We start from the raw sequence: 26732 nt of genomic DNA on the forward strand, positions 1-26732 counted from the left end.
TCGACGACCAAATTTGCCTGATCTAAACCCTAAAGGACCCATCTTGGTCGCCATCGGATGCCATCACTGCGTACACAAATCAGTGGCCCGTTATCTGCCAATTACTTTACCTGTGTGTATACATTGAATGTCACATACCTCCACAAATCAGCCAGCAGACTATCGGCTCCCTGATACGCCGAGTGAGTGATGTATTCCTTTACAAAGACGGACAAATAAGCTATATAGCAGGTGGTCATAATACTCTTGCAGTAAAATATATGCTGCAAATGTGACGACTGAAAACTCCTCTTCCTCCCTCAAAGAGCTACTTTATAATGCTAACAAAACAGGAGCAACATCAGCAACTTATCTGACAAGTTATCCTCATTATCAAACCATTGGACCCAAGGCCTTCGTTTGCCGAGTATCAGATGTCGAAGTGCCCACTGCAATTGTCATTGACGCTATCGTTGGGTGCAAATGTGAACATGTAGAGGTGCTCTGCAGCAGACCTCCTTATTCAACAATGTACGATGAAACGTGTGCTCCAAAACACATGTGCGTGCACTACCATTGTGCTCCTTCGGAGACAACCGTTCTGCCGAAGACAGTGTCTGCTGTTCGTTGCCCTAGTGTGTAGGCACCCTTCGATGATGGTATTTTATAATAGCTGATTGTTGGAAAAACAGTATCTTAACTTTTTAGGGAGTCTTAGCACTATATTTCTGATTACGATTTTCATCGAAAGCTGTTAATCTAAATAACCTCCATTAGGATGTATTCCTTGAGGATTTCCAAACGATCTAGTTGTACACTGGCCTCTGGAGCGAGACATCGTATGTCGTTGTGAAATGTCCACGATATTTCGTCGACGTATGTGATCAACATCTTTAGCTGCAGCGAACACACTGCTCAGACTGCGTCCCCCCCCCCTTTTTTTCTGTTTTGTAATTTCATCCCCTCTCACAACACCACGTGGGCTGGGAGAGGATGGGGGTAGAGGGCTCGCAGCGGTGCATTCAACCCGCTCTTCAGCCAGGGGATTACACTATAAACATGAAGACATAATGACAATTATTTTAAAATAGTTGTGATATATGAGGATTGTGAAACACTGGCTTAATAACGCTGGTTGAATAGTTTAAAAGCAATGATAAAAATATGGTCAGGCAGCACATTTTAAAACACACACGAAGAAAACTAAAAACACTCGAAATAATACTGGAAGGACAACGAACAACATAAAAGAGGCTTTGACCATTAGAACGGAGTACTGAACACTTTCACTAAGACTCGAAGGACCTGCCCTGGGATGGTAGGCGAAACGAAAAGTAGTTACATAGGGAGAGAGGAGACTGATGGGGATGGAAACTGAGTTCTAGTAAGAGGTGACAATGAAAGTCAGGTGGCTGTTGGGGGGACAGGGAGACAGGGATAGCTGGTGTTGGGATCTGTGAATTTGAAGGGAAAAGGGAGTGGGAAGCTACTGGCAGGGGGGAAAGAAGGAGGTGTGATTGGATAAGAGGATGGGGAGGGAGTTGTAGAGGGTGGGATGGATTCAGAGTTGTTAGGAGGGGTATATATTGAGACAGAGTCCATGATCAAGGAGAGGGCTGAAATTTCTTTGAGAGAGTATGTGGAGTGTATGCAGACGGAGTGTTGGTGGGATGTGTAGGTATGGGTGCATCAACACAATAGGGTTGAGAGGGGACCCAATAGGATTGTTGGTTTGCAGGTGGTGCAGATTATCTGGAGGTGTTCTATGTGAGTGAGGAGATGTGGGAATCTAATGAGATGGTAAAGAACCCTTGCGCTGGCAGGAAAGAGGATGCAGAAAGTGATGGAGGAAGCATGGCATTCCAGGATCTGGAGGGTCTTATAGAACTTGGCTGGGACAGATATTCAGGCAACACTGGCACAGGAAAGGTCGGGATCGATCAGGGATTTGTATGTGTGAAGGATAGTGGAGAGTTGTTGTACCCACCTTTTTCGAGTTAGTCCATTGTGGGCTTTCTGTTGGATAATTAATAAGTGAGGTTTCCATGTTAGTTGCTGGTCAAAGTTTAGTGCAACGTATTTTAGTGTGTTAGTGACATGGATAGGGCAGACGTAAATGTGAGGTAGACATATTGGAAGCTGTGGATGGTGTATGGTATAACTATTACCTGTGTTTTGGATCGGTTAATCTTGAGGAGCCATCGGTTACACCAAAGAGGTAAACTGATTGAGGTGGAGTAAGAATGATCTTTGGGACTTATAGACCGTGCGATAAATGATGGGGAAAGCAGTTTCATCAACATTTTGACGGAGACGAGCGGGAAGACGTGGTTGGGGTATGTCTGTATTGTACTGGGTGAAAACTTAATAAACCACGGAATAATGTAGATAGAGAGGTAAAAATTGACACACATGCTTGGAATGATATGGGGTTTTATTAGAACCGAAAACCACATCTACCGTTATTGGGCCTTTTTTCTTCGAGGAAATGCGTATTCTGGTTTTGCAACTGCTACAGTGACGGGTGAGAGGTACGCCGATATGTTACAGAATCGCATCATCCCCAGTCTGGCTGATAGACACCTGCTGGAACGTACGATGTTTATGCGGGATGGTGCTCCACCCCATATTGCTAGACGCGTGAAAGATCTCTTGCGCGCCTCGTTTGGTGATCATCGTGTGCTTAGCAGCCACTTTCGTCATGCTTGGCCTCCCCAGACCTCAGTCCGTGCCATTATTGGCTTTGGGGTTACCTGAAGTCGCAAGCGTATCGTGATCGACCGACATCTCTAGGGATGCTGAAAGACAACATCTGATGCCAATGCCTCACCATCACTCCGGACATGCTTTACAGTGCTGTTCACAACATTATTCCTCGACTACAGCTATTGATGAGGAATGACGGTGGACGTATTGAGCATTTCCTGTAAAGAACATCATCTTCGCTTTGTCTTACTTTGTTACGCTAATTATTGTTATTCTGATCAGATGAAGCGCCATATGCCGGAAATTTTTTGAACTTTTGTATTTTTTCGGTTCTAATAAAACCCCATGTCATTCCAAGCATGTGTGTCAATTTTTACCTCTCTGTCTACATTATTCCGTGATTTATTAAGTTTTCAAATTTATACTGACTTTTTGATCACCCAGTATAAGACGTAAAGGGACCTTGGGGCACTCCTGCAGTGGGGTGGAAGGTACAGGAAACAATGTTGTTAACACTGATAAAGGATGGTTGAGTGGAGAGAAGGAATGCAACAGTGGACACAGTTGATTTGAATTGCAGAAATCTGGAGCTTTAAAAGGAAACCAGACTGCCATAAGCGGTCATATGCTTTCTCTACCTCAAGGGAAACAATGATGGCGGAGTTACGGTCGTTGAGCTGTTGGGTTAGGAGATGGGTGACGTTCAGGAGTTGGTTATGAGCAGAGAAGGGGGACGGAGCCACACTGGGTAGTAGGAGGCAGATGGTGTTGCTGCAAATGGCAGTGGATGCTGTGGGAGAGGATGGGTTGAAAGACCCTGATGCACACTGAGGTGAGGCATATGAAGCGGTACGAGGAGGTATCAGTGGGGGGTTTGTCTGGTTTCAGGAGATGTAGGAGTCTGGAGGTCTTCCACAGGTCGGGATAGAAACCGGTGCAGCATATAGTGGTATGCAGAGTGGCAAGGGCGAAAAGAAAGGAGAGAGAGCATTCTAGAGCTAATATGGTCGTGACCAGGATTGCATTGTCGGTGAGGTACTTATATCCTGTGCTGGTATGCCGTTCAAATACTGGACGCTGGGGGTTAGGGGTGGGGCGGTGCCATCTGTAGATTCACGGGCAATAGGGAATTGATAGTAGTGGAAGTGAGGATCGTCAGGAACAGAGAAGATGTCAGATAAATAGGATGCAAAGTGATTGGCTTTGCTAACGTCATCAGGTACCCAGGCTGTGACCGAAGCCTCCTATATATGACAATCAGAGAAGAAACTGCGCAGGCGTGAACGCCAAAATTTCGGTGACCAACAGGACAGATACCCAGATCGGAAGCGAGAGAGACAGCTAAGCCACCTGTTGGACAATAAACGCACCCGCAGAGTCCTTTTTTTTTTTCTTTTACTTCGTTGATTTTTAATTCTGTAGGGAATAGAGAGGGTAAAAATTTTCGCTTTATTTATTTATTCTTCTTTCAGCTTTAGTTTGGGCACACAGAAGGGTCCTTTAACTCGCTGCTTTTGGTGTGTTTGAAAACATGTGTGTAGAAGTGCTAAAGGACTTTATGTCCTTAAATTATGGAGAATTACGTAGGGATAACATTTACGGAGACTCAAATACTATCGCCTTCGGTACTTTATATTTGTGGTTGCGTAAGGGTTCTACCGTACCTACTGTGGTGAGTTGTGGTGTACTGTCGCGTATCATGTCCATCTTCCGGAATAAGGTTCGTGCCTTCTCCTTCACCTTGTCTGAGAGGTAAGATTCGCTTAAGGTTCGATGAATACCATGATTCCGGATCCACCATTGGGCTCCAGTGATCCTACGTAGGCATCTGCTTCGTATAACCTGTAACTTCGTGTCGTTAGTGGCACACGTAGTACCCCAAGAGGTCGATCCATACAAAATAGATGGTTCGACTGTGGCGTGGTACAACTGGAGTTTCGTGCGTTGGCTGTGGTACGAGCTCTTCAGAAATGGAATGAGTGCTCCCAGCATTTTGAGGCCAGAAGTCTTCTTCTCCGTAATGTGATGACTATACAGCAGTTTGGCGACCAGATGCACTCCAAGGTATTTTACAGTTGTTACCCAGGGGAGTGGCTGGTCTGATTTCCGTAGGCGTTCATTGACGTTGGGTCTCCGACGTGTGAAGACAGTAACTTTGGTATTCTCTGCATTGACCGTTATTTTGTTCCTATGGGTTCAGTGGTCCACTAAATTTAGTTGGCGCTGCATCCGCGTGACGAGGTGGTCTATTCTGGTGCCTGCAATCAGGAGCGCTGTGTCGTCGGCATAGAAACTGGCAGTAGCATGTGGCACCGTCGGGAGGTCGTTAATGTATAAATTAAACAGCAGTGGAGATATGACCGATCCTTGTGGAAGTCCTTCAAGGACAGGCCGTGTTGTTGAATTCTTGTCGTCAATGCGAACATATAATCTGCGATCCTGAAGAAAATTGTCAAGAAGTTTTAAATAGCAGTCTGGTAGGGGAGTGGTACGTCGGAGCTTGACGATCAAGTTGTGTCGCCATACTTTATCGTAAGCCTTCTCTTATTGAGAAAGACTCCAATAGTATGTCGTTTCTTGTTGAAATTGTCTTGGATAGATTCAGTGATGCGCAGTAGTTGTAACTCAGCCGATAGCTTCGCCTGGAAGTCAAACTGCTCCGGTGGGATGATGTTGTGTGCCACAAGGATGTCCAGCATGAGTTTCAGTAGGACACGTTCCAGTACCTTTCCCAGCGTCGGCAGTAAGCTTATGGGCCTGAAGCTGTCAGGGTGTGAGAGATTCTTGCCCGGTTTTGGTATTGGCACAATTCTGGCAATCTTCAATGCCTCTGGAAAGTATCCAGTCCTGAGGTAGCTGTTCACTATCCGGGTGAGAAGCACAATAGGCTTTCTCGGTAGGTGTTTCAATTCCGTATTGCCGATTCTATCTGTTGGAGGTGAGGTGTGTTTGCTATACTTGATAATCCTCCGAATTTCCTCCGGCGTTGTCAGCCGGGGCATAGAGTTAGTCGGGGCGTCCCGAATAGCTTCCCATTCCGCCGCTGTGTCCTCCTCTGCACGGTGGAGTGCATCATCTCCATCCTCCGTGGGCTGCGTAGTCATCTGTTGATGGTATGTATCCGCATACAGTTCCGCCTGCGCCATTGAGTCGTACAAGAGGCCACATGGTCCTCGAATTGCGCTTTTGGGGGGTTGGTGCTGCCTGAGACTTTTAACTATTCGCCATTCATCTTTGGTGCGTAATAGAAAGTTGTCTATTCGGAGTTCCCACGTGTGTTTCTTCCAGTCCTGAACCTTCCGCCGGAGTTCTCGGGTTAGTCTGTGAGTCTCCCGTCTATCATCCGGATGGCGGTAACGGACCCATCGTTCCGAAATCGATTCCACCTCGTCTTAAGTTGCTGCGGTGGTGGTGGAAACTCGTCATAATTCACTTCTGGTTGCAGGCGCTCCGTGAGTGCTCGTTGTTTCGCACTGTTAATCTTCTTCGTGAGTACTGCGACTACGACATCAATCGCTTCTCTGGTAGTAACAACCTGGATTGGTCGCACATTGTCGTTGAGGTACGTTTAGTCGTAAGTTCTTGTCGTCGGCAGTGGGAGTTGCAAAGTAGCCCTCTCTGAGTCCTAACACCGGTCTGTGGTCCGACGAAAGATCATCCAGCGTCCGCAGATGGAGATTCGGGTTGATGTTCTCGATTATGGTGATGTCTAGAACATCAGGGTCTTGTGTCAGGAGGTAAGGTATCCTCGTCGGTTCCCGTGGGCGATGGACGGAAACATGTAAATTCTCAGCCAGTGCAAACAACATATGACCTTTTGGGTTAGTCTTACGGGAATTCCAGGCAGCATGTTTACTATTAAGATCCCCTTGTAACGTGCGCGTGGGGCACACAATACTCCTTAAAGCCTGTACTATGGTAAGTGAACGGGCTTCACCTTATGAGAAAGGATTTTCGTATAGATATCGACCGCGTGTACCAGAATGGTGGCAAATTAGACTTACACCCACTCTGTAATAACAATGATCCGTCAAGTAAATTCAAAATGCAATTACACGTCAGTATGGAACAAAAGTAACACTGAAGATGCTACCAATTTGATAATAATACGGTCGCCAGCCTAATTAGGCATTAACTGAGTTTCTTCCCTGTACAAGTTGGTGTATATTCATGCAAAACAACACGTAGAAACACTGCATAATATAGTAAAACTTTAGAACCAGAAAATCTATTGAACTGATAGTTTCACGTTCTGTACTGATACGGAAAAACCATGAATACATAACACTACACTATAATGTATGCTACAAAACTTCATACTGTCTATTGATCTGATTAAAATCGGGCATAGGTTACCCTAGAAATAGCACTTTCGAACCACACACAAAATGTCAATTTTGATAAAAATAAAACACTAATAAATTTTGACATATATATTGACTTTAACTTTTGCTGGTCAAACCAATGTGGAACACTTCAGAATTCATATGAATAAAAAGGGGGGGGCTGAAACTGTTATGATTATTATATTAAAAAAATTGATTACTGAAATTATCATGCGTTCAAGATTTCCCGTATATGCGTTACTACTCTTTTTATCTTATTTACTTCTCATTTAAATATCTTTATATCTGTCTCGAAATAATTAAACTTCATTACTATATCAATATTAAAGTTATCTTTCAACTTCGTTAGACCTTCGTTATTCATTTTCTGGTTCATTAACAAATCAGTTCTTTAAACACCATTCTAACATAACTAGTAATTATTATTAACTCAAAATTTAATTTTTCATTTCGGGACACTCGGATTGCACAACATTTGGAAAGGACCCTATCTAGGTTAGTTGTGAGGATAATTAAATGATAGGAAATTTCTGGTAAAATTTAAATTATTATTGAATAGTTCACTCTCTGGTCCATACGAATATAGTACTAAAAGATTCAACATGCTTGTATCGATGTGGCGGTCAGCGGGCGGCGAGATGGCGAGGCACAGAGCACACATACAACCACAGCTATGGCTCTTGACGTATCGGCACTTAAATTCTTCTTAGCGCCGCAGTACTTTTCCATTTAGTGCCTATAGAATTTTGCCATGCTGTGTGGGCGTTGGAACGGCATACCCGAGGCTCAGTGAAACTACGTCTTCCAGGAGAGCCTCCTCGCTCCAGAAGGTGTTGCTCAGACCAGTGCCAAACTCCAACTACTAGTGCTGAGCCCGTTGTGCCGTGCAGTGCCCGTACGCATTTTCCCGCGCTCGCCTGCCATCCACCTTTTACTGCTCCCTTACAGACAGGCTATTCACCCGAGGTTTTGCATTCTACATATCCTAACACATTGCCTACGTATGGACCAGACGCACAGTTACAATTTTTAAACATCGTACAACAGTTTCAACATTTGTTACATTTCCATTCTATTACAATATTGCTTGACATTTGACATAAACATTAATATTCTCATTGAAACTTGTTTACAGTTTTCTTAACACAATGACATGACACAAAAAAAGAAATGAAATCAGAACATCAATTACACTAGTTTATCGAAAAATCAGATGAAAAAAATGTTACTTATATGTACAATAGTACAGCGTTGTTGTTGTTACACATGCCCCTGTTTCCAGTAAATTTCACTAAGTGCAAATTTGATGGGAACACTTGACTTTATATGTATACAGGGGTTCTGAATCTTTGCATGAATGTGCCATCATAAAATGTTATATCACAAAACTTCCTTTCACTCACATCATATACGTCTATACTTTTTAATATATCGAGAGCATTTACTTATCATTTACTTAAGTGCCTTTGGCCCAGTCCAACCTCCTATCACAACATGATTTAAATAGCAAATTACTTATTATTAAATTTCTTAGAGAAATAAATTCAAAATCTGAAACACAAACACTTAACTACAAAGCATATTCAAATTCCTATATACACTATAAAACAATTTGTTGCTGCTTGCATTAAATGGCAGTCCATTTCCTTATTTACTAAGAAACACACAATACTATTTAGAAAAATTACTACACATATTTGCTGCCTATTATTCAGATTTGGGCAGTCCATTTCGCATCATTTCATCACATCACCTGTACCACACTTACAATACTCCTTTGACTATTCATCTCTTTGGTGTTTAGCAGTCCTTTATATTATGACTCATATACTGCCCACTTTGATTTTTGGCATTCCCATCTTTTATTTGGCTTGCAGCATTTGGTTTTTCTTTTCAGCCCTTTCTTCCATACATCTTTACATTTATATTACATATGGTAATCTGAAACTCACATAAGAACATTAGCACACTGACATTGGTATACATACATTTACAAAGATTTGTTACATTTAGAATAAAATAGTTTCAGCATAAGATACCGCACATTTACTGCAGATTGCTTTCTCATTGTATGTAGGTCACTCACTCCTAGGAACATGCAGTTTCAGGTCCACAACGTTTCTTACACCTAAAGGTCTCTTGGATTTTGGGTAGATCAGGTAGTAAGCATTATCGTGTGGAATGTTCTGTGTTATATATGGTCCATTATAAATATATTTAAATTTGGAAATTTCATGGTTCAGTTCACTAGATTTTTCGTGGGTTTTTGAAAGAACATAATCCCCAATTTTAAATTTTGAAACTTTAAGGTTCTTATCATGTCTTTTATATCTAGATTCAGCTTTTTGCTTTGCCCTTTTTCTGACTAATTCTTTCTTTTGACTCAACCCCAAGCTTGTACAGGGTGGAAGTTTTTCCTCAATTAAACTTTTACTTCTGCTGCCTAACAAAATTTCTTCCGGTGGGAACCCAGTAGTTCCATGATGTAAGGTGTTCATGCCATTCTCAAAGTCCAATATAAATGTGCCCCAGACTCTAAATCATGCCCCTTCCTGTTTTTTCCACAACACACCTTGGTCGACTGTGACATAGTCCCAAGATACGTTCCTGACCTGTGAACCATTTATATCTGGTGGCTTTTTCAGTTTTTGGAGTTCAAAGTCTTTATATACTTGAACTCTTTGTAACAATAACACTGAGTCGTCCGGTGGCTCCTTTTTTCTGTGTTCAGTCTCAACATCTGGCTTTTGTTTTGAAACTCCGTCATCAGTAGGTACAATATCGCAATTAGCTGTATCCCCATTATTTTCACTAGTACCAATATACTCGTCATCTGAACTATCGTCAGAATCCGACGATTCTGGATCGCTTTCAGGTTCTAACATAAAAGCTTTTCTGAGACAGGCACTGAGTTCTTCCTCTGCATTTTCGTCAATATCCTCTTTAGGCAAAACTACCTCATTATCAGCTTTACTCACACCCACTGTTACTTCATATTTAGTGTAATTCTCGTGGACTTCAATTACTCTTAGGTAATTACCTGCCCCTTCCCCACGGTGCCTTTCGATAACAGCTTGTACTGTTGGCGGATCGTTAATAGAAGATACTTCCTCGTCATTGCTTAGGATTTCATGCTCCAATTCCTTTCTATCTTTAACCTTCGTCCTATCGGCAGCACGCGTACTTTGCGCGGCGCTATTTACTCTCTCCTCTTTAAATTCGGGCCACGTCACCTTATCGACGTCCCTACTATCTCCTTTTTCACTAATTAACCTCCTTGCCTCATACTGTTTCTTAAAATCCTCCCACTCACATTGCTTGAGGCTCTTGTACAGATCGTCGATCTGCACACGCCAATCAGTTACTTCTGCTAATTCATTCTCGCCATTTACTTCATTGCTAACACTGCTAACCGCACCTCTCTGTGTATCCACTGTTCCATCTACTATTTCCTTCGCCACGGAATTACCACTCGTAATGTATTCACGAGCTCTTAAGGCAATATTTATACCTAATTGTGCCGCCTTGCTAGCGGCTTCTCTCTGAACAGCTGTTCTGCTAGGCCGGGCCGTTGCCCTCTGATGCTCCACTTGCCTGTTAACATGTAGCGCTCTGTGTGGCGAAGATGAGTCATCTGCGCTCGCACCTGACGCTTGTTTCGCCACAACACGTTGCGTCTTTCCATGACTGTCTCTAAGCTGTCTCATAACTTTACTGTCAGTCCGGTAACATTTCTTAAATCGGGGCCAGTATGTTCTGTCCGCTTCCGTTTGGCCCGCAACGTTCGCGGAAATCAGTTTCCCACGTCGTTATTATTTTGCGCAGTGTACCCTCTACCGCGACCTGGATAACTCCCTCTTCCTCTTCCTCTACCTCTCTGTATCATGTTGACGCGAAACCCATCGCCGTCATTTCTCTCGTCATTATTGCGGTTATTCCTGTTACTAAATTTCTGATAATTGGCACGACTTTCGCGCCAATGTTCTTCGTCTTTGACCCTTTCGAGAAACGCTTGGAAGCTACGATGATTGGTTCCCACATATCTCTTCGAATCTTCTGGATGCTTTTTATATACACTCCTGGAAATTGAAATAAGAACACCGTGAATTCATTGTCCCAGGAAGGGGAAACTTTATTGACACATTCCTGGGGTCAGATACATCACATGATCACACTGACAGAACCACAGGCACATAGACACAGGCAACAGAGTATGCACAATGTCGGCACTAGTACAGTGTATATCCACCTTTCGCAGCAATGCAGGCTGCTATTCTCCCATGGAGACGATCGTAGAGATGCTGGATGTAGTCCCGTGGAACGGCTTGCCATGCCATTTCCACCTGGCGCCTCAGTTGGACCAGCGTTCGTGCTGGACATGCAGACCGCGTGAGACGACGCTTCATCCAGTCCCAAACATGCTCAATGGGGGACAGATCCGGAGATCTTGCTGGCCAGGGTAGTTGACTTACACCTTCTAGAGCACGTTGGGTGGCACGGGATACATGCGGACGTGCATTGTCCTGTTGGAACAGCAAGGTCCCTTGCCGGTCTAGGAATGGTAGAACGATGGGTTCGATGACGGTTTGGATGTACCGTGCACTATTCAGTGTCCCCTCGACGATCACCAGTGGTGTACAGCCAGTGTAGGAGATCGCTCCCCACACCATGATGCCGGGTGTTGGCCCTGTGTGCCTCAGTCGTATGCAGTCCTGATTGTGGCGCTCACCTGCACGGCGCCAAACACGCATACGACCATCATTGGCACCAAGGCAGAAGCGACTCTCATCGCTGAAGACGACACGTCTCCATTCGTCCCTCCATTCACGCCTGTCGCGACACCACTGGAGGCGGGCTGCACGATGTTGGGGCGTGAGCGGAAGACGGCCTAACGGTGTGCGGGACCGTAGCCCAGCTTCATGGAGACAGTTGCGAATGGTCCTCGCCGATACCCCAGGAGCAAGTGTCCCTAATTTGCTGGGAAGTGGCGGTGCGGTCCCCTACGGCACTGCGTAGGATCCTACGGTCTTGGCGTGCATCCATGCGTCGCTGCGGTCCGGTCCCAGGTCGACGGGCACGTGCACCTTCCGCCGACCACTGGCGACAACATCGATGTACTGTGGAGACCTCACGCCCCACGTGTTGAGCAATTCGGCGGTACGTCCACCCGACCTCCCGCATGCCCACTATACGCCCTCGCTCAAAGTCCGTCAATTGCACATACGGTTCACGTCCACGCTGTCGCGGCATGCTACCAGTGTTAAAGACTGCGATGGAGCTCCGTATGCCACGGCAAACTGGCTGACACTGACGGCGGCGGTGCACAAATGCTGCGCAGCTAGCGCCATTCGACGGCCAACACCGCGGTTCCTGGTGTGTCAGCTGTGCCGTGCGTGTGATCATTGCTTGTACAGCCCTCTCGCAGTGTCCGGAGCAAGTATGGTGGGTCTGACACACCGGTGTCAATGTGTTCTTTTTTCCATTTCCAGGAGTGTAGCTCCCATATGATTTCAGAATCAGATCTTCTCCCTCTTAAGTGTGTCAACTTTCGGTACCAATATTCGCAGAAATCTTTTAAAGAATCCCTGCCCTTGTTATCATGAAGTTTGGCCATGGTAAACTCGCGTCATAAATGATCCTGTTTTTGTTCGGATCAGTATTCTTCCATAAACTTTTATTTAAACTCTTCGAAAGTCATTAGTTCGGTATTCAAGTTAATTGCCCAGCGCTTAGCGTCACCTGCTAAGGCGCTAATTACTACGTTTATCTTCTCCTGACCAGACAAGTGTTCAGGAAACATCCTCTCGCAATTTTTGATAAAATCCAACGGATGCCATCCGTTATGTTTCTTGGCAGGATCGAAACGCTCCTCACCTTCCAACAGCTTCGTAAGTGGCGTGCCATTACAGACAACACCAGGCCTATCTTTGATTTTACTCTCGAGATCGAAAATTTTGCCTTGAATTTTCGATGTATTTTGCTCACACTTTTGCACACATTCGATAACTTTTTCGCCTAAATTTCTGTCAGTATCTGAAATTGCCTTTTTCAACTCTGAGATTCCATGTTGGCATTCGTTTATGATCTCAGTTTTAAGACCAAAAACTTTTTCGACTACTTTTGTTTCAACTAGAGGCTCTACTTTCTCTTGGATGTTGAGAATTTCAACATCAAACCTACTGTTAATGTTGTCAATTTCCCCCTGCATAGTATTCATATTTTTATTAATTGTGTCAATTTCAGACTTCATAGTATTTATTACAGAGCTTAAATTACCCACTTTTTGTTCTACCTGTTCTATTTGTTTACTAATTTTAATTCCTTGTTCTTCGACCTGTGCTTTAAGCTGACCAACTTGTGTTTTAAGCTGCTCGTCAACGTTTGTTTTAAGCTGATCATTCTGTGTTTTGAGCTGCTCGTCAACGTGTGTTTTAAGCTGATCATTCTGTGTTTTGAGCTGCTCATTCTGTCCTGCAATTAGTTTGGTTAATCGTTCAAATAAGTCGTTCATGCTTAAAATTTTCATACTGTTTTGTTCTACGGAATGGGTGTATTCCGATCCTATTTTAAAATTTTCATTCGGTTCTTTCTTTATCTGTGGTGAATCAAACATGTCAGTGGATTCGTTCACGTACCCACTATCATCTACTAAGTCATCCTCTACTTCCTGTTTTATTACTTGCTGTGTTCGAGGCGATATCGACATTTCGATCTGTTAGTTAACATGTTCGTGGTATTGTATGTACGCCAATTGTCTACCGCAAACGACATCTGTTACCTGGCCGCGTAAACTACTGTCATTGCCAACTGCATCTTTTATTACGCTCGGCTCATCTACTGTGTCTACGTTCTCGTCCATACTGAACGCAGATTACACCTCACTACCGTACTTGACGTTCACTGCTATTTACTTTACTGAATAATATTGCAATTCGTGCCACTGAACATCCACTGTTGGGTATTCACGTTAATTGGTGACCGAAAACAACTGGATGTCCTGTCACCGGGAGCCACTTGTAACGTGCGCGTGGGGCACACAATACTCCTTAAAGCCTGTACTATGGTAAGTGAACGGGCTTCACCTTATGAGAAAGGATTTTTGTATAGATATCGACCGCGTGTACCAGAATGGTGGCAAATCAGACTTACACCCACTCTGTAATAACAATGATCCGTCAAGTAAGTTCAAAATGCAATTACACGTCAGTATGGAACAAAAGTAACACTGAAGATGCTACCAATTTGATAATAATACGGTCGCCAGCCTAATTAGGCATTAACTGAGTTTCTTCCCTGTACAAGTTGGTGTATATTCATGCAAAACAACACGTAGAAACACTGCATAATATAGTAAAACTTTAGAACCAGAAAATCTATTGAACTGATAGTTTCACGTTCTGTACTGATACGGAAAAACCATGAATACATAACACTACACTATAATGTATACTACAAAACTTCATACTGTCTATTGATCTGATTAAAATCGGGCATAGGTTACCCTAGAAATAGCACTTTCGAACCACACACAAAATGTCAATTTTGATAAAAATAAAACACTAATAAATTTTGACATATATATTGACTTTAACTTTTGCTGGTCAAACCAATGTGGAACACTTCAGAATTCATATGGATAAAAAGGGGGGGGGGCTGAAACTGTTATGATTATTATATTAAAAAAATTGATTACTGAAATTATCATGCGTTCAAGATTTCCCGTATATGCGTTACTACTCTTTTTATCTTATTTACTTCTCATTTAAATATCTTTATATCTGTCTCGAAATAATTAAACTTCATTACTATATCAATATTAAAGTTATCTTTCAACTTCGTTAGACCTTCGTTATTCATTTTCTGGTTCATTAACAAATCAGTTCTTTAAACACCATTCTAACATAACTAGTAATTATTATTAACTCAAAATTTAATTTTTCATTTCGGGACACTCGGATTGCAAAACATTTGGAAAGGACCCTATCTAGGTTAGTTGTGAGGATAATTAAATGATAGGAAATTTCTGGTAAAATTTAAATTATTATTGAATAGTTCACTCTCTGGTCCATACGAATACAGTACTAAAAGTTTCAACCTGCTTGTATCGATGCAGCGGTCAGCGGGCGGCGAGATGGCGAGGCACAGAGCACACATACAACCACAGCTATGGCTCTTGACGTATCGGCACTTAAATTCTTCTTAGCGCCGCAGTACTTTTCCATTTAGTGCCTATAGAATTTTTGCCATACTGTGTGGGCGTTGGAACGGCATACCCGAGGCTCAGTGAAACTACGTCTTCCAGGAGAGCCTCCTCGCTCCAGAAGGTGTTGCTCAGACCAGTGCCAAACTCCAACTACTAGTGCTGAGCCCGTTGTGCCGTGCAGTGCCCGTGCGCATTTTCCCGCGCTCGCCTGCCATTCACCTTTTACTGCTCCCTTACAGACAGGCTATTCACCCGAGGTTTTGCATTCTACATATCCTAACACATTGCCTACGTATGGACCAGACGCACAGTTACAATTTTTAAACATCGTACAACAGTTTCAACATTTGTTACATTTCCATTCTATTACAATATTGCTTGACAGTTGACGTAAACATTAATATTCACATTGAAACTTGTTTACAGTTTTCTTAACACAATGACATGAAACAAAAAAAGAAATGAAATCAGAACATTAATTACACTAGTTTATCGAAAAATCAGATGAAAAAAATGTTACTTATATGTACAATAGTACAGCGTTGTTGTTGTTACACCCCCCAAGGAGGATCTTGTCGTAACCCTCTGTAACGGCATAAAGGACTTCTGGGTGGAGATTCTTCTTTGGGCTAAGGTAAGCCTCAATACAGGTAATGTTTCCAAGCGTCGTGTGTATTGTTACTGTCGTGGCCTGTAAAGTCTGGAGTTGGGGTAAATTTTTTTGGTGGTGACGAATGCATTTTTTTTTTTTTTTTTGTGCAGAACTGCGGTCCCTCCATCCCGTTGGTCCTGTCTGTCCGTCCGGTAGATGTGCATTTTCCTCAAGCGGAGGTCGGTTGACTTGCGGAGATGTATTTCGGAGACAAATGCTACGTCTATCCTGTGGCGATGTAAGAAGTCCGTGAATTGTATTTTCTTCAGTTTCAGGCTGCTCGCATTCCAGATGCATAAGTTAAGATTCCTCGTGTGATGCCGTCTATCCATTCAGGGTGTTTGAAAATCTGTCAATACGCTTTCTACAAGCGAGCGGATAGACGTCAGCTTCTGCTGGAGGGCGGTGAGTAGTTGAAGAATATCTGTTAACGCTGGTGTAAAGGTGGTCGAACAGGCAGATGATGTCTCCGCTGGTGTTGGCGTCGGTGGATGGGCATGTATGGCTTCGGAGTGAGAGCGCTGTTGTCTTGTCTGTCGTAGAGTCACTATGGGTGCCGGTTGTGGTCGAGAAGCCATTGTTTCCACAGGGGGCGGTACCGCTTGTTGTTGGGAGGCAGGAATCGTTGCCATGGCCGAGTTCTTAACAGTTATAGGGCGTTGTGGGGTCGACTTCTTTGGTGTCCTTCTAGTATATTTCCGTAGGAGTTCTTGAAATTGGGGGCAGCCACGGAAGGTCGCTGGATGTTCTTGTTCACAATTGGCGCACTTTGGGGTCGCCGTCCTAGGATGGGTACAATTCGATGATTTGTGGGAGCCACCGCAGCGGACGCAGCGGGCTGGCATGCTGCAGTAGTTCGCTGTATGCTCGAAACGCTGGCAATGTCGGCACTGGACTGGTCCTTCTTTACTATTACAGGTTTCTATTATCACTCGTGTGTAGAGCAGGAACTTGACATCATATATCTTATCACTGTCTTTTCCGGATGGGAGGGTGACTCGGTACACAGGTTGCAGAATCAGTTGTTTCGTCTTCTCGTCGCGTTCCTTAAATTGGTAGACTTGTATCACTTTGAAGCCTTTTTCCTTGAGGGCATAGTAAACTTGTTCTTCGGTAACTTCCACCGGTAGGCGTTTGACAGCTACTTTCAGTTCCCTGTCGTCTGGTGCTTGATGCGTAAAATAGGAGAAGCTGTGGTTCGTGAAGAACTTTATTGCACGTCTTTGGTCTTCGAAGGACTCAAATGGGTATTTGATGCGGTCCTTTTGGTACACAGCTTTAAGATTGCCCTCTAGAAGTCTGTTGAGCGTTTCATTGAGGTGAACGTAATCCTTTGTGTAATAAATAGTGACTGGGGGCACTTTGCGAAGCACATTCTTGTCTCTGTCCACAGCTTCTGCGGCATTAGAAGTTTGTGCCTGTGGCTTGTTGGTGGGTGATGTAGGCGCATCTTGAGGTGTCAGTGGGGCGAATCGATTCGTTGTGGGGATGGTCTCTGTTCGTCTCTTAGCCGGGTTCGCTAAGTCTTCGGCGAATGCGTTCCTTCTGCACTGTTTGTTGTGTACGGGCGTAAAGTCCCCCTCAGCGTGTGGGGAGTCGTTGTCGTTTTCTGCTGGAAAGGCTGCTGTCATCTCCGCGTCGTCGACCGTTTGGTGGGAGTGCTGTGATTCGACATCTGAGTCCATAGATGGAGATGCCAGAAAGGTGTCGTTATCCTGCTCTTGTGTTTCCCGTGAATAGCGGATAAGGCGTTGTATGTCCATCAGCTTTTCTTTGTCCTCCTCCCGACATATATCGAGTCTTCTGGCGTAGTCCTGGCGGTCGTCTTCATTGCTGCGTCCGTCGTGATGTGACGTATGGCCGAAGTCCGAATACGGTTTCGTCGTGTGGTGTATAGTCTTCTACTGTCGAATAGCGATTGTCGATCGTCGTTCTTGACGTTCTATCCCGTCATGAACCGGTGCCATAGCCTGGGTCGTCAACCTGGGATCCGTCCTGTGTGGAGCGGCCGCTGGGGCGTCCGGCGGGCCAGGCCCAACCGACCGACCAGCGGCCGACTCCGGCGCGTCCGAGGCGGCTGCGCCGGCCGCGCGTGCATCGTCCTCGCTCGTCGCAGAGTCTGTCAGTCATACAGTGCGCTGCTGTCGGCAGCCGTCTACCGAAATACGTGTCCCTGCTGGCGTGTGCCCGATCTGCCAGTTGTCAACCAAAGAACTATGTCGCCACCGTAGCGTCATCTCTCTTACGACCATCAATTTTTGTTTCGTTTTCGCTATGATTTCAACATGGACAGCACTGGTTCCCATGGCAGGCTGAGTTGGTATCCTGTGCCCCTGTTAAGCAAATCAGTCGAGCTGCGAATTTCCACTGCTTCTTTAATAACGCATTCCCAGTACGAAGATATCTACGACAGAATTTCGGTGTTTTTGTATTTCATAAGGTGTACTATACTGATGAAACGCTCGGCCGCTCTTTGGTTGGTCCAGATGTTTGTGTCGTCGCTGCTCGACACATCTGTGCTCCACGATACAAGTTTATCCAAGGTAGGACATGTCGCAGTTACAGGGACTCTTTAGACACCAGGCCTTCGTAAACCTACTTCATCTTCCACTGAGCCTAAAAGAGCTCTCAGTTTCGTTGGCGGACGAAAGACGCATTTAACTTTATGTTTATCCGAACATCTAGCATCGCAGTTGCATCCTTTATTGGGAAAATGTTAGCACCAAGTTGGAAACTCAGAATATTTTGTCCGTCTGCTTAAGACGCTGTGATTTCTACCATTAGATATTGTCATTACTTTTGATGTGGTCTCATTGTCCACTCCAATGCCATTTGCTAGACTGACTGGTGCTCATTGGCGACAAGCTGGAAGTGAAACTTGTTGATCTGTTTAAGAGAGTGCTCAACTTGACTTAAATTTTATACAGTTACCGATACTTTGAACAGACAGACGGCGCCAAAATGTATAGTCCCTTGTCACCTAATGTGGACAGTCTTTTTATGGAAGCTTCCGAGGAGAGAACACTCCAGTCAGCTGAGTTGAAACCAACGTGACTTCGGTAGTATGTTAGTGACACATTTGTCGTCTGGGTCCATGGCACTGCATCGCTGGATTCTTTTTTGCAACACCTAAATTTTCTTTTCTCAAATATATAATATACGACGGAGATGGAGGAAAACAGAGAAAGTACAGTTCCTGGACGTGTTGGAGCAGAGGAAAGACGACTGAACATTGCGTCACACACTGTACCCTAAACCTACACACACAGACTTATAGTTACAGGACACCAGCTGTCTCCGTGCTGTTAAACAAAGTGGCGTGCTTCGGACGTTGGTCCACAGAGAATGACCCATATCGCATGATGACAACTTGTCTGATGGCCTGCGTCACCTCCGTACCGTATTTTTAGGGATATTCTGAACGACAGATTCGCCGAGCCTTACGCGCAGTACTTGCTGGTGTAAGTGAGGAGCTGGAAGAAAGAAATGAACAACGACGAATTTGCCATACGTCGGCGGTGTTTCTTAGAGAACAGGAAGATTTTAGGAGAAACATGAAGTTAAATGCGTCATTCGTCCACCGACCAGGCTCAGAACTCTCTGAGCTCAGTGAACGATCATCTTGGTTTAAAAAGCCCTGGTATGTATGAGATTCCGTGTGCCTGCGGGATGTTATACACTGGACAAACTAGTCGCTCCGTGGACGACGGATGTGTCGAACATCACCACACACGCCTGGACCAGACAGAGAAATCTGCAGTGGCCGAGCATTGCCTCAGCACTGAACTTTCTTTATATTCCAGACGTATTTTTATAAGCGTTTTAAGTTATTGCGACACTTACCAATGATCATAGATGTAAAAATTACAACTGCAATTTGTGACTAGTTAGGCATGCAAACAGCGTTGGAGTACAAGTTTTAGTCCCTAATCTCGTGGATGTGGTAGTGTGTGGAAATTAACATTATTATTCGTGACGTAAACATCGCACTTTCTTTTCACTGTAGACGTATTTTGTAACCATTTCACATGTGGAAAGAAAATTAGAAAAGTCCTCCGAAGGTTAGATACGTAGACAGGATAGTCAATGAAATAATATTGTATCAAATCGGAGAGAAAGTAGTTGTAAGGCACAAATTTAACAAAAGAAGACATAGGTTCACAAAACACGAGGTTAGACATTACGCAATATTTAAGTAATGGAATAAAATATGGCGGATAACATTTTTACACATACCTATGTTTGAATGTCGTGTGCAGTTTCAATCTGATATAGACTGTAGTACGTATTTTGCAAATGTACTATCATGGAGTGCTATATGAAATTAGTCTTCGAATGAAGACTACCACCATAATCTCTAGGTGGCTGATGAGGACCTATAGGATTAGAAATAACATCCGAAGACATCGAACATTTGAAAACCTTTTTGAAGATTATATAGCACCTCGTTTAGAATAGCGGTATGGTAGGGCAACTGCCGACATCTCTTTGAAAAGCTGTTGCTTAGAATTAGAAATTAATGAAGCAGCTAAAGGCATTAATTAGAAATTGTCAGAGCGCTAGTCATCCCACTAGATTCCCCCATTACTACCATCTTCTACCGAAATGCGACACTCACAGCTCATCTGTCTGGCTCAACCGGTATGTTGCAAAGAAGGACGTGAAGGCTGCCTCAAAAATCACAGGCTAGTAAAAGGGGAGGGAATTGTAGCCGTGAGACGGAGGGATAAACTACAGCCACGGCGGCGTAGCACCAGGAGCCCCCATACTATACTCCCCATTGCCTTCGGCACTGCTTGGAAAGCTTTTGCAACACGTGGGGGATCATTTTCAAGATCGCGGACTGCTGAGTCAGCTCACCCCGAGTTGTGTTGGCACTGCAGACACGTAGTTGGCGCCTGAGTCAACCAAAAACCCGATTTGCGAGAGCATAAAACCACCAGGACCCCGCTGTTCTCTTTCATTTTGTCTCAGGTTTTCGCAGAGTTTGGTCCACTTATATGACCGTCCGCCATCCATTTATTCCTCTGGTGTCCCGGAATGTGAACAGCTTCCACGAAGTGAGCCGTCCCACGTTATTTCCTATACTGCTTTTGCAGTCGTTTCCAGTCGGTCAAGGCACTTCATAAAGTGGTCACTGCAGAGACTAGCCGCTGTTGGACACTGTAGTGAATACAATTTTTCTTATTACATGATGTGTGTGTGTGTGTGTGTGTGTGTGTGTGTGTGTGTGTGTGTGTGTGCGTGTGTATGTGTGTGTGTGTGTGTGTGTGTACTCCTTCTTAATAGTTTCATTCGTATTCGGAACAACCTTTGCCAACAACTTTGTGGTGACGTAAAAATAATGAGCATGGTGCTTCTAGTTCGAAGATGTACGGATAACTAATCTCTGCAGTTAACTTATGACACTTGTTTTTTACAATGTCAAATTTATCTTATTATTGGGTTCAGTAATGGCAGCAGGGAGCAGTTATCTTATTCCTTTAAAATACGATCACTAACACAATAACTACAGCACACCCCTCTGGCTAGTAGACTAACGCATTGCTGGTTCAAGACATAAATTATTTCTTTATATCAGCTGCGTGTGAATTGGTTTCACTAACACGACAGCATCTTCTCCATTAACCAGGCATTACATCCACCCTCTTCCTCCCCTCTACTGCAACTAATGATGGAAATAACATCCAATGAAGAAATATGTGGTGGCAGACGCGGCAGTATCTGAAGGAATCGCATTATTTATTTTTGTAGTAAAACGAATGACAAAACTCAGTCTCACGATATGTTCTTTGGTATTGCGTCAGAGACACAAATGTCGTCGTTCGTTTTGTGACACGACTCATATATCGTTCAGAAAAGGCATTAGATGAGCGTCGGCGACTAGGTTTTATTTTAATTACAGACAGAGCAATATCGGACCAATAACATTGGTGTTTTCATACCACTGATTACAATTTTCAATTACAGAAACTCATAAGTTCGTAATTTAAGTAAACAAACCGATTTAATTTCGTGTAACAGTTGAAGCAAGAATTTTTTAATATAACTTGCACGAAATAATGAAACGACCGTGATTTATCTGCTCCGCTGTGAAGTGCAGTTGATACTGAAAGGCAGGAAGACAGTCAGTTGACAACAACTCGTTTATTTTACAATGAATTAAGTATTTTGAAGCTATTTCTGTGTTGCTGAAACGATTTAGGATCTACCAATGTAATTTTAATTATTGAGATGGTTACTTGACAAAAATGTCTCTAATTCGAACTAGATATAATTAATTTGTTGAAAAGTATTATTATTGTCTGTAGCTTAAGCATGAAAGCCGTAGTTTCATTTGTGTTATTCACATGGTCAGGGATGTTTGTCCGTGTTATTATAAGCAGCATCGCTGCATGTCGATGAGTGTGGACATTATAAACCTATTTTGTCGGAGAGTTCATGGAAAGTTTTGTTCACCACGTAGTCCTTGCTCCACGCATTACTGAAAAGTGTGCACCCGCGTGGCAGTATGCGAGTTTTGTCATATCATATACTTTCTTGAGATCACTGTTATTAACCAAAATAAATTTCTGTAGCAGAATTTCTCTGCTACTTTGTCTTTTCTTTTAATCTTGCAATGGGTTAGGCCATATAATGAGACTTCTCTTAGAATATAGTGCCGCCAGCAGTGTGGTACGCCTTTTCTATACAATAAATACGTTTCTATTTGTTGTTGCTTTCACAGAAAATTCTGTTGTACTCGAATATGCGCCTCATTTGACTCAAGGTACGTCGCCAACTCGTATTGAAAACGTTTAAGGAACAGCTACTATCCACACTACTTATTTATTTGCTGTTGTCTATTCCTGTATACAAGAGAAGACCTGATGTTGTAATGAATTGATGTAAATAAATGTAGCACACAAAATTTGAACATAATATTGCTTATGTAACAGTGTAAATCAACATTATAACGATTAAAGGGAAAAAAGAAATTTTACCTAAAGTATCTAACTAATAGGCATTAAGGCAACTGGCGCGCAGGCGTTTGCTCATCCAGAGTCCAGAAGGAAGGCACCTCTGCTCTGCTCTTCTACACCCCATCGTTACGTCACAGAACACTGAACTTCTAGTCACTACATTACTGAGCACAGTACCAGAAGAAACACATTTCTTCACCTATACGCCGCTACCTGCCGGCCTTTTGAGTGTTCTTCAATTGTGCGTCTCTTTCTCGTGATGTGTGGCTTCTGCTTTGTCATCTCTACACATTCAGTTCGTGCCAGAGCTTCCCATGCCTTCCTACGCAGAATTCTCTAACACTACCAGAGGCGTTCCTTCCCTAGTACATAACAGCTTGGCTAATGGCATATTCTCCAATCCTGTGGTCCGAGTACCATTTGTCCCACATTCACAAGCGTCTGTCGTGCCTTGGCGCGTTTTCTGTAAGTAGCGTGGATGCGGACGATGTCTCTAGTTCGGGAGACACGCTTCATAATACTTCTACATCAGAAAGGAATTGTAAGTTTACCTACACTTAAAGTCGTTCTCTATCAGTAAATGCCTTTATTTCCTTATTTGGCTCCTTGACCAATCACTTCCACCTTATCACAGAATGATAAGGCTACGTTTTTGAAAATTCTGAGGCACATCATTAAGCATTTCCCTGGTTGTCTGACCCTACAGTATGGTTGTCATCCTGTATGTTTTCTTTTCTTTTTTTAAAATAAACATCATCTTTTAATTGGTTTTACGCGCCGCGCCATGAATTCCTCTGCTGCAAAAAATAGAAACGGCATTTGGCACTATGGGACTTAACAGCTGAGGTCATCAGTCCCCTAGAACTTAGAACTACTTAAACCTAACTAACCTAAGGACATCACATACATCCATGTCCGAGGCAGGATTCGAATCTGCGACCGTAGCGGTCGCGCGGTTCCAAATTGAAGCGCCTAGAACTGCTCAGCCACTCTGGCCGGCGAGAGATTCCTCTGCTGTTCCAACGTCTTCATCTCAGAGCAGCAATTGCAACCTAGGTCTTCAATTATTTGCTGGAGATGTGTTCCAACCTCTGTGTTCCTCTACAGTTTTTGCACTCTAACATTGCCTCTAGTACCATGGAAGTCACTCCCCGATGTACTAACAGATGTCCTATCATCCTGCCCTTCTCCTTGTCAGTGCCTTCCATGTACTCCTTTACTAGCCAATCCTGCGCAGAACCTCCTCATTTCTTATCAGTCCACATAATTTTCAACTTTCCTCTGTAGCCCCACATCTCAGATGCTTCGATTCTTTTGTATTCCGCTTTTCCCAAAGTTCATGTTTCACTACCATTGTGTGTATTGTGTATTGAACGGGGACCTAGAAACGGCGGAGAGGCATCGTCCCGCCATAGATCTCAGTGGTTTACAACCCCGCAACAGGTCACAGCAGTCCACCCACTCCACTGCCGCCCCAAACCGCCCGCGGCTAGCCGGGCGGGCTTCACTACCGTAGAATGCTTCATTCCAAACGTACAATCTCAGGAATGTCATCCTCACATTAAGTCTTACGTTTGATACTAGTAGACTTCTTTTGGCCAGGAATCCCGTTTTTGCCACTCCTAGTCTGCTTTTGATGTCCTCCTTGCTCAGTCCATCATTTGCTGTTTTGTTGCCTAAGTAGCAGAATTCCTTAACTTCGTCTATTTCGTCACTATCAATCATGACGTTACGTTATGTTTCTTGTTGTTCTCATTTCTGCTACGTCTCATTAAGTTCGTTGTCTTCGATTTACTCTCAATCTATATTCTACACTCATTATACTGTTCATTCCATTCTTTAGATCATGTACGTCTTCGTCACTTTCACTCAAGACAGTAATGTCATCAGCGAATCGTTTCATTGCTATCCTTTCACCATGAATTTTAATTCCAGTTCTAAACCTTTCTTTTATTTCCGTCAGTCCTTCTTCGATTTACAGATTGAACAGCAGGGGAGAAAGACTACATCCCATCTAACACGTTTTTTAATCCGAGCACTTCACTCTTGGTCGTCCGTCTTGGATCTTGTACGTATCGTATATTACCCGTCTGCTCCTATAGCTTAATCCTATTTCTCTCAGAGTTTCGAGCACCTTGCACCATTTTACACTGTCGAACGCGTTATTACAGGTCGATAGATCCTATGAAAGTGTCTTTATTTTTCTACAGTCTTGCTTCCAGTTTCAACCCCAACTCTGGTGTCTTTATCTTTCCTAAAGCCAAACTAATCGTCATGCAACACATCATCAGTTTTCTTTTCACCCTTCAGTATATTATTCTTGTCAGCAACTTGGATCCATGAGCTATAATTGCTATAATTCAATTGTGCTATAATTCACGGGGTTGTCAGCTCTTGCACTATTGGGAATTGTGTGGATGAAATTTTTTCGAAAGCTAAATGGTATGTCACCAGATTCATACATTCTGCACACCACCGTGAATAATCGTTTTGTTGCTACTTTCCCCAACGATTTTAGAAATTCTGATGGAATATTAACCATCTGAGTCCTCTACCTCTTCTGTACATTTACATTTACATTTATACTCCGTAAGCCACCTAACGGTGTGTGGCGGAGGGCACTTTACGTACCACTGTCATTTCCTCCCTTTCCTGTTCCAGTCGCGTATGGTTCCGGAAAGAACAACTGCCGAAAAGACTTCGAGCGCGCTCGAATCTAATTTTACATTCGTGATCTCCTCGGGAGGTATAAGCAGGGGGAAGAAATATATTCGATACCTCATCCAGAAACGCACCCTCTCGAAACCTGGACAGCAAGCTACACGGCGATGCATAGCGCCTCACTTGTAGAGTCTGCCACTTGAGTTTGCTAAACATCTACGTAACGCTATCACGCTTTCCAAATAACCCTGTGGCGAAACCCACTGTCCGTTGGATCTTCTCTATCTCCTCTGTCAACCCGACCTAGTACGGATCCCACACTGATGAGCAATACTCAAGTATAGGTCGAACGAGTGTTTTGTAAGCCACCTCGTTTGTTGATGGACTACATTTTCTAAGGACTCTCCCAATGAATATCAACCTGGCACCCGCCTTACCAACAATTAATTTTATATGATCATTCCACTTCAAATTGTTCCGCACGCATACTCTCAGATATTTTACAGAAGTAACTGCTACCAGTGTTTGTTCCGCTATCATATAATCATACAATAAAAGATCCTTCTTTCTATGTATTCGCAATACGTTACATTTGTCTATGTTAAGGGCCAGTTGCCACTCCCTGCACCAAGTGCCTATCCGCTGCAGATCTTTCTGCATTTCCCTACAATTTTCTAATGCTGCAACTTCTCTGTATACTATCCGCGAAAAGCCGCATGGAACTTCCGACACTATCTACTAGGTCATTTATATATATTGTGAAAAACAATGGTCCCATAACACTCCCCTGTGGCACGCCAGAGGTTACTTTAACGTCTGTAGACGTCTCTCCATTGATAACAACATGCTGTGTTCTGTTTGCTTAAAACTCTTCAATCCAGCCACACAGCTGGTCTGATATTCCGTAGGCTCTTACTTTGTTTATCAGGCGACAGTGCGGAACTGTATCGAATGCCTTCCGGAAGTCAAGAAAAACAGCATCTACCTGGGAGCCTGTATCTAATATTTTCTGGGTCTCATGAACAAATAAAGCGAGTTGGGTCTCACACGATCGCTGTTTCCGGAATCCATGTTGATTCCTACATAGTAGATTCTGGGTTTCCAAAAACGACATGATACTCGAGCAAAAAACATGTTCTAAAATTCTACAACAGATCGACGTCAGAGATATAGGCCTATAGTTTTGCGCATCCGCTCGACGACACTTCTTGAAGACTGGGACT

This window comes from Schistocerca nitens, chromosome 5 (genome assembly GCF_023898315.1).
Source record: "Schistocerca nitens isolate TAMUIC-IGC-003100 chromosome 5, iqSchNite1.1, whole genome shotgun sequence".
In the NCBI taxonomy this organism is placed as follows: Eukaryota; Metazoa; Arthropoda; class Insecta; order Orthoptera; family Acrididae; genus Schistocerca; species Schistocerca nitens.